We start from the raw sequence: 9222 nt of genomic DNA, 5'->3' as shown, positions 1-9222 counted from the left end.
AAATCAGCGTCAGGTCTCTCATGTCTGAATACAGTAATAAGCTGTCATGTTTGAAAACAATCTAGCAGGCCTGTTCCATCGAATTTCAAAGCATACCTATTCCAACAAGATGATGTATCACATGCATTAAAAATGGCATTACTTGTGAGTCAAGCAGTGGCATTATCAAACTAATTGATTGATCAATTTAAAAAATTTTAAAAAATAAAAAAAACAGTGACATAATTAAACATTTTGAAAATGACTAAAAGAATACTTCATAGTTATTAAAATGAATGGTGACAGACACTGTGTTTGATGTTTCAGCTGTGAACGAAAATATGTCACATGCACACGCTGAGGAGGACTTTACAGTCACTGCTGTTTTAATTTCAGATGCTTTTTGGAACTGGGTGTCTGCCTCTGTCTGTCCGTCTGTATGTCTGTGGCCTACCGTCTTAAGATATCTTCTCTTTGTCTTCCCCAAACTCATTCCCGAAAACTGAAAATGGGAGAGGGCTTCCCGCCAACGTGACTTAAAAAGCCAGTGGAAAAACAGAGTTAAATGGGGAAATCAGGCACGCTGGAAGCAGAGTGAAACACACTGTCTCATGTTTGACTCAAAGTTCAGAGACTGACATGTTACAGTTGGGCTGACAGCAAAATGAGAACTGCATGATCAATGCTTTCTCTACTGCAATGGGCATTCCTTTTACAGCTTGGTCTTTCGTGAAAGGCTAGGACTTTCAAACCAGGAAGCAAGATTGCACTGGCTCTTAGCGTTGCAACTATGGGGGCTAAATAACCTTTGGGGTTCAAAATCCCTCTTTGCCAAGAGAGTGGGGATGTAACATGGGCAAGACACTCTCCTTCATAATCAAATTCTAGCCCAGGTGGTCAAGAGAACGTTGCCTAGCTTCTGCTGTTCTGGCGGTCAGAGTTGGACACGACAATCACATTGTCCTGAAGTGCAAAGTGCAGTTTCACCCACACCTTTCACACAACTGGCACGTCTGTGGTGTGTACGCTGTGCATGTTAACTCCCCTTTCTCCCAAACATGAGCATAAAAATGAAATTTGTAAACCCACGCCCCCACTCCTACCGACCATTCCCCCTCCCCACACGCCACCCAGCACGTCAATGTGAAAGGCCGTGCGTTAAACCAAGACTGAATTCTGATGCTTCCTCACCTTCTTTATGGAAAACAAAGGTATCGGGGCTTGGATTTATTATTCACTCAAATAAAGCATATCCTGTATCATCCAGTGAGATTTGAACGCTTGTGGTGCAGTGCGCGCGCGCGCGTGTGTGTGACAGTAACATGACGTATGGTCTACAGGTGACCTCCGCCAGTGATTCAAGATGGTAAACCATCCAAAAAGCTAACTAGGTCAAACGTTCATATGTGAACGGTTGACCCACTTGATACCTCCTCTCAGTACCATCCAAAAAGCTAACTAGGTCAAACGTTCATATGTGAACGGTTGACCCACTTGATACCTCCTCTCTTTAAGGAGTCTTATGAACCAGAACCCCCATGACCATTTGGCTCTCCATACACATATTTAACCATCATTTTTTTATCTAGTGATTTGGCTCTCCATACACCTTTTTAAGCCGAAAAAAACGATCGCGCGGGTTTTTCGTTTTTATGGTTTAAGGCGTTGTTGCGCCTTATGGGCGCTTAAATCCGTTACATATAGAACCCCCATCCCTTATACTACTTGCTGACGTTCTTCAACCGGACCTACTGGTGAGCTGTGTTCAGCTCTATTTGGAGCAGACGGCACAGAGAACGATCTTGTTGTGAGTGTAGGGAGGGCAGGGGAGACTGCCACACCGGCTGACAGTGTAGTAAAACAGGTTTCCGTTCTTGTTCGAGTGACCGCCAGGAGCTTGCTCGGGATCTTTGTCCAGACAGACATACTCGCTGGCAGCCTTGTGGCTGTGCCACCCTGATGCCAGGTACCCGGAGTACTGGGTGGTCCACCCCAGGGGACAGTCACGGGTGGCGGGGATCATGATGGTGGAGGACTGAGCAGCGAGGCACACGGAGCAGGGAACGTCCTGATCGTGGTGGCCATGGATGTGTTGATACTCAGCTCCGTACAGGTAGCCATAATCTTCAGGTTGAGGTGTGTCGTCAGACTGGGGGGTCATGGTCAGACACAGTCAGTTTGCTGCAGAACTCGTGTGATCGTACCAGCCTCCTCCTGCCACACCTGTTGATCAAGTTTACTTATAGTTAAGATGGAGATAATCCACATGATTTTTTAAACCTTTTTTTTCAAATAAACATTTTTCCGCATTTTTATAACACGCACTCACTTATACAAGATGGGAAGGAAGAGAACGAACGAAAGAAATAAAAGGAAGAAAAGAAAAGAAAAAGAAACAAACAGAAAAAAGTTAACGACGTTTCATGGATGAGAACATGTGTAGCCGGGCTGGCTACAATCTTCAGGTAAATCGGTCACGAGTGATTTACCTCCCCTTGATCTCCAGGTAAATTGGTCACAAACGATTTTCCTCCCTTTACAACGAGCGTTATTTCTAATCAACTTGTTAAAAAAAATGATCACTTCCTAATACATGGGATTATAGTTTTTATATTTTCAAAATATCATCACGTCAGAACGTCTATAATTCTTTTAAATTAATGTTTATGTGAAGGAAGTCTGAGGCGGCTTTCGAAATCTACTCAGTTATACAAAATACCAACTACCTGTCTCCACGTAGACACAACCTTACCTGACACACGACCGTACCACCCCATCACACATGTATAATGTATATGTGTGTGTATATATATATACATATTATACATATATATATATATATATATATATATATAGCACACTCGCACATCCATGCACACACTCACATACACACACACACACACACACACACCTTCTTAATTTGCTGGACATTGCATTGAATAGTTAATTCTCCCTGGTTTGATCGAAGGACATTGTGTTGACCGTCAGAGACAGAGACAGACTGTCAGCGTAGACCATCACACAGAACAAAGCACCACATACACTGCTGGCTCCCTCACCAAAGAACAATATCAGGGTTGAGTTTCACTGAAAGTCATATTTCAGAAAAGAATTGTTAAAAAATAATAATAATAATAATAATAATAATAAAACAGGCAATGTTTCTGACCTGAGTACACCAGCTGGCTGGCCCGGGGACAGGTCGTTCTCCCCCAGCGGACAAACGTTGAGCCTGGACAAAACACGGAGAACAGTGACTCCATGATACACTGTAACTGTCACAATGCGTCAGAGTTGAAAGACACAAGAAAACAATCATGGTCAGGGCTGTGTGTGAAGAGAATCACTCCATGAACACCGACAGACAGCATGGTGAGTGTTACTTATAAGTGGAGGGATGGCCTAGAGGTAACGCGTCCGCCTAGGAAGCGAGACAATCTGAGCGCGCTGGTTCGAATCACGGCCCAGCCGCTGATATTTTCTCCCCATCCACTAGACCTTGAGTGGTGGTCTGGACACTAGTCATTCGGATGAGACGATAAACCGAGGTCCCGTGTGCAGCATGCACTTAGCGCACGTAAAAGACACCACGACAACAAAAGGGTTGTTCCTGGCAAAATTCTGTAGAAAAATCTACTTCCATAGGAAAAACAAATAAAATTGCACGCAGGAAAAAAAGAAAAAAAAAGGGTGGCGCTGTAGTGTAGCGACGTGCTCTCTCTGGGGAGAGCAGCCCGAATTTCACACAGAGAAATCTGTTGTGATAAAAAGAAATACAAATACAAATACAAATCCAGCTTTCGTAGCGAAGTGATAGCAAAACCAGACATGAGTTTAAAAAGAAAAGATAATCAGAGCCAAAGAACATATTAACAACACACATATCGGTTTCACTGAGGTGTCAGCGCGTGCGGGTTGAGCCATACACGCTACACCACATCTGCAGTATAAAACGGGGAACAGATGCCTGACCTTTGCATAAACCTAACGCACGAACTGAATGTGTATAACATAATAATTTATCGGTATTTCTTGAACATCTGCCCCCCCCCCCTTCAGTTTATTCATAGATATCATGCTTCAAAAGGTGGAATTAACCTATCCGCATATCCTTTTATTCAAACCAAAAAAGAGTTCCTAGTATCGAAAGCTGTATGGAAAGCCATGCGTTTTTCTCGCCATCCCTACATTTCGACATTCCAGCTTTATGAACTGTAGTCGCTCAGTGTCATATCTGGTCTGATCAGATCATATTTATGGCACCTGTTACACATATCTTTCTTTCTTTTTCTTCTGTTTTACCCCTTTTTTCGCCAGGACAGAAATGGAAGTCATTGTTTTTTACTTCAACATTACTACCACAACATGTTTTGTTCCGGGTCACTTTTACCCAGTCCTACACTTGTCAAGGTTTTCTTTAAAACGTTTTTGGTAGATAAGGTCTGCGTAATTTTCTGAAGACAGAAAACGCTGGAATGAACGAATGTTACAGAGATAGAGAGAGACAGAGACGGAGAGAGAGAGAGAGAATGGACAAGTAGTTGTGATGGTTACAAAAGTAGCAGCAGTCAAAACACAGCGTGCTCTACTCACCCCCTGTCCGCTTGGACTGCACCAGTAGAGCTGTCCTCGTGGCTTCCAGCTTTCTCTCCGTCTCTTCCTGTTTGGTCTGCACCGCTTCCAGTGTGGTCTTTGTCTCTTCCAGTGTGGTCTTTGTCTCTTCCAGTGTGGTCTTTGTCTCTTCCAGTGTGGTCTCTGTGTCTTTCAGTCTTGCTTCTGTGTCTTTCAGTCTTGCATCTGTGTCTTTCTGTTTCAACTCCGTCTTTAAGGTCAGTAGCTCCACTTCTCTTTCACACCGCATGGACTGTCTGATTGGGAAAAACAAACCAACAGCATATGTGTTTTTGTCGTCACACTGGTAAAACACACACCCTGAAACCTGTTTGTTTTACAGACACAACGCACACTCGTTTGTAGTTAGAACTATGTTTTCACGTGTATGTTTTGCATTCATTACATGTTGCTGTAATGGCCAGAGCAACTGAGGACACAACGATAAATAGAACGATATAACAGCGGCAGGTGTGTGTCGAAGGTACCATCAGGAGCAGGCAAGATATATTTTTGACAAACACATTTGCAGAACTTGGAATATTACGCTGATAATTTACCGTATTTGAGACAGAGAGACAGACAGAGACAGAGACAGAGACAGAGACAGAAAGACAGAGAGATAGAGACAGAAAGACAGAGAGATAGAGAGACAGACAGAGATAGAGTAGCAGAAGTGGAGGTGGAAGTCACGCAGAGTCAGGCTAGTTTTATTGACTCACTTGTGTAAACAAAGTGAGTCTATGTTTTAACCCGGTGTTCGGTTGTCTGTGTGTGTGTGTGTGTGTGTGTGTGTGTGTGTGTGTGTGTGTGTCTGTGGTAAACTTTAACATTGACATTTTCTCTGCAACTACTTTGTCAGTTGACACCAAATTAGGCATAAAAATAGGAAAAATTCAGTTCTTTCCAGTCATCTTGTTTAAAACGACATTGCACCTCTGGGATGGGCACAAAAAAATAAAAAAATGAAGCCTAATTATATGCAAACTGCATTTACTGTTATATTTATATTTTTTGTATTCTCTAAACTTGGCACTTTGATCTGATATTCTGACCCAACAACAAGAGCAGTCATTATTATCATTTTTTGTTCCAACAGGAACTTCTTTGGCTAAGTATGGAAGTTTTATTTATTATGCAAACGTTTTGGTGCAGAGGTAAAGAAGGGAAATTACTCTGTAATTAATGCTAGGGGACTTAATTCGAATCTGGTTAGGACTTTTTTTTCCTTTTTTTTTTAACGCGAAGCTTTATAATAACAAATACATAACACATTTTAACGATTAGATTTTTTTTTTTAGTGTATCACAAGTGAGTCTTGAAGGCCTTGCCTCTCTTGTTATCTCTTGTGAGAAAAATCAACCATGGTGGTTTGCACTGCTCACGATACATATCTGAAATAGACAGTGCAGAGACAGGCACACTTTCGCCATCCAAGGAAGTAAAAAAGGTCGACATCAAATCATCCATGAACACCCCATTCACCCCATACATCCAAAAACATCCAACAGTCACCAATAACCATAGAATGTAACATAGGACAAGAAAACAAAGCAAGCCAAAACAAAATAAAATGAAATAGAACATGGACGTAAGATTAAAAGCAACTACTAGAAAATAGATAAATAAATACATAAAAGCCAAACCATGTCAAATAGCAATCAAGAATCTAAAAACAATTGCACCAATAATGCTTACAGTTTCCAAAATAACATGCGTATTAGCAGCAGTAGCAACAATAGCAGCAGCAGTCGTTGCGGTAACAGTAGCAGTAGTTGCAGCAACAGTAGCAGTAGATGCAGTAATTGTATCGTGAGATACTTACGAGGGCTGCTCAGGTTGCAGAATAACTTGCCAGTTCCTTTGTGCTGCGCGACGTGTCTTCATGTCCCCTTCCCCAGCACCCAGCACTGACCCGTCTCCTCGAGCTGACGCCACTGTGGTCACCACACCCAGCCACAGCCACACCCCCACGGTCATCCCGCTCACCATCACAATGACCCTTCTTTCACCTGCTCTCACAAGTCGGATTGGTCTGCAATACAAAGCAGTAAGTGCGAGTGCTTGGGAATAGATTCTGAATTCGCTTCTGCTTCCCCAGTGGTCTGCTCGCTGGCTGTTCGCAGTTAATAAACGTTATGTTATTTTGTCCCGTGCCCGGGAAGTGTTACCTCCGGTTGGTACGATCATTAGGCGTTCACAACTCGAGAGGGAGGGTGGTGGTGGTTAGAACTGTACCGTATGGGCTGTCACACGTGAGAGAGACATTATCTTGAGCAAAACATCATGTTTGTTTGGAGTATTACAAAGATGGAAGTCAAGACATACTCATCACGTTTCCAGCTAAAAAAAAGAAAACAAAAAACCCAAAAGCCTGCACCCCAGAGAAAACTTCTACCTGTAGTTCGTTGACATTGTTGTTTTCGTGGGGAGGAAAGGAAAGGTCTGCCTGCTTTCAGCGTTGATGCTGCCAACCTCGGACAAGGGCCGCTGTCCCTTGGGAGGCTCCTTCTCGAGGGGACCCCCTGTCCTAGCCCTGGACACGGGATAGGTTCCCCTCCTCAGCCCCGGCTGCACTTTTTGAGTGAAAAGCAGCCCAACCTGTGGAGGAAATGACTGCCCTCCTGAGCAATGTCCATGTGTAGTGACCACAACAAACTCCAGCCACCACTGACAACAAGGAGAGCGGTGCTGTTCCTGTGACAGGAGTTCACAATTCATCCTCACGTGGACATCACGTGGAAAAACTATCATACACAGACTGTAGGAGAACAGTGTTGAATGGGACGTGTTGACGACGTTGTCTGTGTGACAGGTCCCACACAGGTTGTACTGTGTTGAATGGGACGTGTTGACGACGTTGTCTGTGTGACAGGTCCCACACAGGTTGTACAGTGTTGAATGAGACGTGTTGACGACGTTGTCTGTGTGACAGGTCCCACACAGATTGTACAGTGTTGAATGGGACGTGTTGACGACGTTGTCTGTGTGACAGGTCCCACACAGGTTGTACAGTGTTGAATGGGACGTGTTGACGACGTTGTTTGTGTGACAGGTCCCACACAGGTTGTACTGTGTTGAATGGGACGTGTTGACGATGTTGTCTGTGTGACAGGTTGTACAGTGTTGAATGGGGCCTGTTGAAACATGCTGACGACGTTGTCTGTGTGACAGTCCCACACAGGTTGTACTGTGTTGAATGGGATGTGTTGACGACGTTGTCTGTGTGACAGGTCCCACACAGGTTGTACTGTGTTGAATGGGACGTGTTGACGACGTTGTCTGTGTGACAGTCCCACACATGTTGGTATCGTCGAGGCCAAACGGTTCATGTCTCGGACCGACAGCACAGATGACGTTGGTTCTGCAACCACCAGAAGCCGATTGTACAGTGAGATACAGCAAAGTCAGAGCTGATTGTTGGATCCTTTCTTCATGGCAATGGGAAATCATTTACAGCTTAGTTTTTAGTGAAGGACTATGACTCTCAAACTAGGAGGCAAGATTGCACTGGCTCTTAGTGCTGAAGGTTTAGGGGCAAGTTGGTCTTTGGGAACCACCCCGACGCCGACTGTCCGTCCTAAAACCCTCTTGGCCAGACAGTGGGGATTGGGCGAGACACTCCCCACAATAATCAAATTCTAGCCCAGATAGTCGGGACAGCATCCTCTGCTGTTCTGATGGTCATAGTCGGACATGACGATCATACAGAATACAGTGAGATAGTCAGTGGGATGGTTTGCGAGATGGTTAATGGAATTGACAGTGGAATGGTCAGCGATATTAGCGATACGGTTTGTGAGATATCAAAGACATTATCACTGAGACAGTGAGGTTGTCAATGAGCTGTTCAATGATATGGTTAATGAGATTGTTAGTGAGGTGGTCACTGAGATAATTACTGAGATGGTTAGTGTTATTGTCAATGAGGTGGCTCGTAATATGGTTAGTGAGATGATCAGAAAGATGGTATGTGCAATTATCATCGAGATGGTTAAAGAATCTGGATCAGAGTGCGAGCTTCAAAACACACACACACACACACACACACACACACACACACACACACACACACACACACACACACATTCTCCCTCTGTCACACACACACACACACACACACACACTCCCTCTGTCACACACACACACACACACACACACACACACACACACATTCTCCCTCTGTCACACACACACACACACACACACACACACACACACACACACACACACACTACTGCACAATGTCGTTTTATCAGAGACAAAGACATCATCGACAACATTTTGTTTGCTCGACTTGTCTGTTGACGTGTCTGTCGGTCTGTACAACTGTCTGTCTGTCTGTACATGTCTGTCTCTCCGTACATCTGTCTGACTGCCTCTACGATGTCTGTCTGTCTGTCTGTGACAGAAAAAATCCATACCCATCAGTGAATGACACACACAGTCAGCGTGCAGACAATGACAAAGGGACGTCATTAGCGGGAGGGGCGGTAATCATGACGGTGTGTGATGCGGTGTGGAGGATCGATACTGCATACACCGGGTCGTCGTCACCACGGGGCCACGGGGCCCCCACACACAGCGCCAGGTCCAGCGGAGGCTGTGGGCTTCGCTCTCTGTCGGTCGTGT

General features: G+C 44.4%; 1 pseudogene across 1 annotated transcript; it reads right to left on the bottom strand.

Annotated features, from left to right (window-relative positions):
• On the bottom strand, positions 1 to 6701 carry LOC143295871 (uncharacterized; annotated as a pseudogene). The gene is made up of 4 exons (XR_013057085.1): positions 6416 to 6701; positions 4573 to 4847; positions 3149 to 3211; positions 1 to 2202 (listed from the first exon to the last, which is right to left on the bottom strand). The product of XR_013057085.1 is annotated as an uncharacterized LOC143295871 (transcript).
• Positions 6702 to 9222: the final 2521 nt, after the last annotated feature.

The sequence above is a fragment of the Babylonia areolata genome, chromosome 21 (genome assembly GCF_041734735.1).
Source record: "Babylonia areolata isolate BAREFJ2019XMU chromosome 21, ASM4173473v1, whole genome shotgun sequence".
NCBI classification, from domain to species: domain Eukaryota; kingdom Metazoa; phylum Mollusca; class Gastropoda; order Neogastropoda; family Buccinidae; genus Babylonia; species Babylonia areolata.
Note: the sequence above shows the minus strand (reverse complement) of the source record. Positions and strands in the feature narration are given on the sequence as shown.